This window comes from Tamandua tetradactyla, chromosome 10, assembly GCF_023851605.1.
Source record: "Tamandua tetradactyla isolate mTamTet1 chromosome 10, mTamTet1.pri, whole genome shotgun sequence".
Taxonomy (NCBI): domain Eukaryota; kingdom Metazoa; phylum Chordata; class Mammalia; order Pilosa; family Myrmecophagidae; genus Tamandua; species Tamandua tetradactyla.
Window position 1 is genome coordinate 38944452 of NC_135336.1, and position 6000 is coordinate 38950451.

The following is a 6000-nucleotide window of genomic DNA, read 5'->3' on the forward strand; positions in this document are numbered from 1 at the left end:
AAACTCCATTCCTCCCTCCTACTAAAATCACCAGGCATCCTCTTTAACATCTCAAGGACTACCTCTCAACTTCATTTTTATCCATAAACACCTTTCCCTCAAAAAAATATCTAAAACAATAATTCTGAAACAGAGTAACTCTTCAAAAAAAGTCCTAAGAGTAAGTTAATCTCTAACTGTGCACCCTCCTTCTCAAACTCCCAGTGTTCAGCCTGTCTCTCATTCCCTTTATACCCACACTTATGGAGAAAGCTGTGTCTATGTGCCCAGTGTTCAGCTTCCATATTAAGCCCAGGCTAGTCTTTCCAATGTGTTTTTGCCCCTCTTTCATCCTTGCTCTAACTGCCAACTAAAGACATCTTTCTACTCTAATCACCCTCATTTCTTCTGCAGTGGAGGAAACCATTTCTGCTTGTAATAGCTCACAACTCTTATCATTAAAAAGTGTCCTTTCCTCTTGTTTACCTCCAGTTTCCCTGACCACCGTAAAGATTCACCTCTGCAGGATCCTTGTGGACCCCCCACACACTTGCGTGAGGATGCTCAGGCATCTACTGTGGCAGATATGGGCAGGCTCTGCCCCTTCCCCTGGTACTTCTTTCTATTATGGTCACTTGTACTTAGTCTGGACTAAGGTGATTCCTAAAAGACACAGGACTTTAGGTTTAAAAAGTGGACAATCCTGGGCAAACTCATACAAGTTGAGCATCCTACTTGACCATTGTCACCTACTACATTACCTTCACTCCCAAAAGATAACACCTGTGTCTTCTTTTGGAGGCCTATTCTCAGACTGCCATAACCTCTCTAGAGAGCCAAGGGTGAGTGAGAGTTCAACAATCTTTTGGGTGGTCCTTAACCAATGATGAAAGGATAAGGAGTACAGGCACTCCAGTGCCCTTGACCTTGATGGGGACAATGTTGAGTTATGACATACTGTCTCCTGAGCTCCCTGAAGAACTGAATCAAAATTAACCTCTATGGGACTTTGCTTGGTTTTCTTCCATTTGCCATCTCACTTTCCCAGTCCCCTTTCATTTTTTTCCTGGGAACATTTCCTAATAATTCATATCATTGTGTCAGAGTCATCTTCTGGGGATCCTGAATGCTTTGGTTATCTGTTGCTGTGCAGTGAAGCTATCCAAAATATAGTGGATTAAAACAACCATTTCATGATCTCTCACAATTTAGTGGTTGACTAGGCTCAGACAGGTGGTTCTATTCTATGTGAGCTGGAACTGTACTTATCTGGGGACTCTACTGGGCTGGAGTGTCTGAGATATCACATGCCATGGACACTTACATGTCTGAGTGAGTAATTTTGCTGATCTCAACTCATATTGTTGTCATCAGGTGGTAACTGGGATGGAGTCATCTGAAGGACCAAATGGAATGCCAAGGTAGCTAATCCTTGCTGCATCTCCATGAGGTCTCACATCTGGACTCTCCATCAGAGTATCTGGGGGTTTCCAGAAACAGAATAGTGGAAGCTTCTGAAACTTCTTAAGAAGTATTAATTATACTCATTATGTACCCAGCACTGTTTTAATGCTAGGGTTAGAGTGGAGAACAAGACAGGCAGGGTGCCCACTTTTATGCAACTTCCATTGTAGCAGGGAGAATATCTCTGGCCATTTCCCTTGCCTAGAATATGTTTAGTTAATATGTTGTAGTAGTGTGGAAAGAATAAATAACTACATCTGACACTTGGATCTAGCTCTGCTTTGATTCCAAACAGAATAAAAGGTGATGTAGCCTATCTCCTGGCTCTGTCACATAATGTCCCTGGGTCTCCATTCCCTCATCGATATACTGGAAGATTTGAATCAGATAAACTGAGGTCCTTAAAAGTCTGTCTCCTCACCATTCACACAACTGCCTTCCTTTATTCAAACAACTTTTGAATTTTCATCTCTTTTGTGAAGTCTTTGAAAGTAACTAAAACTTCGGGAATTGAGAAAGGAGAGGATGAGAACTTCTGGAGGAGAAAGAAAATGAGGATCTTGAACAGTTGAAAACTGCCTTTCCCACTCTTCCCATAGTTGTTACTCTTTCTATTAAATTGTGACACTTCCCTGAATCATAAACACACATCTGCTCCGATTGTGGTCTCCATCTCAACTGGCCCATCGGGGAGGAGTGACAGGTTGCAAATTGTGATCTGGGCTAACAGAATATGATTTTTTTTAACATTGCTATCTTCAGCATACACCTGTTATAGAGAATGCTAGGTATTAGCTAACAGATGTTTCTGGGATTCACAAAGGAAAAAAGGTACAGGCTTCTCTATGTGTCTTAGCATAAAAACAATGATACCCACTAATATTCTTCAATGGAAGAGACCAGAGGGTTTGTCCACATAATAGCATGTGTGTATATTGTTCCAAGGGAGTTAGTAGGCATGAGAATATAGTGTTATTTGAGAATATGTGTTAACCTTGCTCTGAAAAAAGCATATCTTTATGCCAATGTTGGTTCAAAGTGCAGTGCAGGGACCACAATGCATCAGAGTTACTTGGGCTTCATATTAAAAACAGATTCCTGGGTCAATCCCAGAATTTCAGAGTTAGTAGAGCTGGCATTTCATCAATTTCCCAAAATGTACTGGAAATAGAGATTCCTACCAGAATCTCATTCTTTCAAGCATCTTCCATTATTCCCTGTTCTTTCTTCTGATAAGTTTTTATAACAAGTCATATATTCACAAATTCCCACCTGGGACTCCCCAGGGCTGCAGGGACATAAATTCCATAAAAAGGAGTCTGAAGAAAAATTTCAACTAAGGGCAAGTAGTAGGTTCTGAAACTAAAGCAAGGTAGCTAGGAACACCAGAATACCAGAGATGCAAGGAAGTGTGGTGAAAAGAGGGCAGTCAAGCCAATATCTAGAGCTGTAGTCTCTCTCCCTGCTGCACATTTCAGCGGAATCAAGTTTAAGACTCAAGGATGGGAGCCACCAGATCATAGACTTTTGCCAAATGCCACAGAGGAAAGTACAAGGATTATACAATGAGATATTCAGAGTGTTAAGAAGCTCACAACAGAAGAGAGCATTTGTGAGCCAGAAAATTTTTAACTACTTGAAAATGTAACATATCATATCCCTCAATCAATATTTAATTTTTATCATTTTTATTTAATTGTTACATTTAAGAAGAGTTTTTTTGTGTTTTTTTTTCCAAGTCATTCATGTATTTATTTAGTGAATACTTTTCAAATGTCTATAGAGGATACAATGTTGACAAAAAGACAACTGGACCTCTGCCCTAATGGAGTTTACATTAGACTGGGAAAAATAACCATTGAATAAATACTCACATAAGCAAAAACAAAATTACAAACTATACTAAGTATTATGTTAGTGAGGTTCCTGGGGTTATAAGAGTATGTAACAGAAGAACCTGACTTAATTTGAGAGGAAGGACAGGGAAGGAGTCCCTAAAGGATTGAAAAGTGATCTGAGAAGTAAAGAATCTGTAAGAAAAGTTAACCAGACGGGGGAGAGAATAGGGTGGGAACATTCCAGACAGAAGGAACAGCATGTGCAAAGGCCTTACCATGGGAGGAAGATAGCCAAATTAAATAAGCCAGTGTGCCTGAGTGCAAAGAACTAGTGGAGAGAGGTATCTGGATGAGACTGGAGCCTCAGGAAGAGGCCAGACTATACAGGGCCTTGTCAATCAGGTTAAGTAGATTGCTCTTTATGTGAAACAGTGGGAACCATTGAAAAGTTTAAACTGGAGGTGACATCATATGGTTTGCATTTTGAAAAGATCACGGAGCCTGCAGTGTCAAGAGCAGATGGAACAGGGCCAGAGCTGGATGTGAGGAGACCAATCAGAAAACTATGGCACTAGAGCAAATGTGAGATAATGGTGAAGTGGACAAGGGTTGTGGCTATAGAGATAGAGAGAAGAGGACTGCTTTGAAATGTTTCAAATATATTGATGACTATACCACTAATGGATTGGATATGGGACTGAAGGAAAGAGAGGAGTCAAGGACAATACCTTGGTTTCTGGCTTGTACCACTAACTCCATGATGGTTTCCTTCACTGATAGAGAGAACACTGAAGGGGACTGGGTTTGGAGGGGGAAATGCTTGCGTTCACTTTTGGATGATTTTGGTTTGAAGTGTTTTTGAGACATTTGTGCAGGTTTGAAAGGATTATGTACCCTAGAAAAACCATTTTTTAATCCTGATCCTACCTTGCGGCAGCAACCTTTTTTTTAAACCCCATTCATGGGAAACTTGATTAGATTATCTCCACAGAAATGTGGCTTGCCCAATTGTGGGTATTAACTTTTTATTAGAGGAAAATGTGACTCCACCCATTCCAGGTCAGTCTTGATTAGCTTACTGGAATCCTTTGAAAGAAGAAACATTTTGAAGAGCGCCACCAGAAGCGGGAGAACCATGAGAACCACAAGAGCCCATATAATCAGAGACCTTTGGAGATGAAGAAGGAAAACAGCATTGGGGGAGCTTCATGAAATGACAAGCCTGAAGAGAAAGCTAGCGGATGTTGCCATGTTCATCATGTGTCCTTCCAGTTGAGAGAGAAACCCTGAATTTCGCTGGCCTTTCTTGAGTGAAGGTAACCTCTTGATGGTTCCTTAATTTGGACATGTACTTGCTTTAATTGGGACATTCTCATGGCCTTAGAACTGTAAATTTGCAACTTAATAAATTCCCCTTATAAAAGTCATTCCACTTCTGGTATATCACATTCTGGCAGCTAGCAAACTAGAACAACACCCAAATGGAGATATTTTAGTAGGCAACTGAAATTTGGGTGTCATCAGTGTTTCAGTGGTAATTAAGCTCTGTATAGGTGTGATCACCTGGAAAATTTCTGATAAACCAAAGGCACTATAGGGTAGTGATTGAGAGCAGGGGTACTGAAATGAAACTGCCTGAGATATAATAGATAGCTCTGTTATATCCTAGCGGTGCAGCCATGAGGAAATCATGCAAATATTCTAAATCAAATTTTCCCAATCTATAAAATAGAGACAATACTAATCCCTGACTGTATATAAGACTGTTGGGAATATTAAATGCATTTAAAACTCATAGAATAGTTCTCAGTATCTAGTAATTACCCTATTAAACACTTGATAAATGTGGACCTTCCTTCTCCTAGAGAGCACATAGTGCTATGCCTTGAGGAATTCTAACACTTAATGCCTGGATGATAAAGGATGAAGAACAACGGACTTGTAGTCTGAATCTGTATTGGCCAAATACGCTCACCAGAGAAACTAGGTCAGCAGCTGTGGCTAGGGCCTGCTGGGGTGGATTATCCCTCCTATCCCAGTTGGAAGAGAGAGTAGCCAAAAGTCCTTGAGGAGAGCCCAAAGTCAAGGTCCTAGTCCAAAGGAATAAAGGGGGACTATAATGCAGGGTCAGAACAAGCTGGCAATAGGATAAAAGCAGGCCAGAAACCAGGGAGATTAGGGGCTGGTAGATTACTTCTCACATACAGATACTTGAAGTCTTATAGGGGTGAGTGGACCATAATGGGAGAAACCATAGGATTTCAAGACAAGGAGACCATAACCTACCCATAAGTATTCTTAATAGATGCCTACCGCTCAGAATCACCCAGAAATATTTGAATAATTCTAAATATATGGGATGAAATTAAAGAATTTGGTAGCAACACTTTTTGCAGGATTCAGGGGTGTGCTATGTTATGTAAATTCAGTCATGACGCTATGAGATTTTCATACTTATACATTATGCTAATATATTACTTTTAAAAGTATATATTTTATATTATTATAGAGTTACAGGAAGAAGTTACTTTATCCAAAACACAACTTAGATCCGTAGTTGAACTATTCCAAAAATGTTTTCTTACATGATGGCAGCAATATAATAATGCTATCATCGGTGTTGCTCGACAGGATCTGGGGAAAAGGTGATCCTTGTTTGTGTTTGTATGTATGTATATGTGTGTGAAGAGAGAGGGATCTGGGAGCATACAGTAGCAAG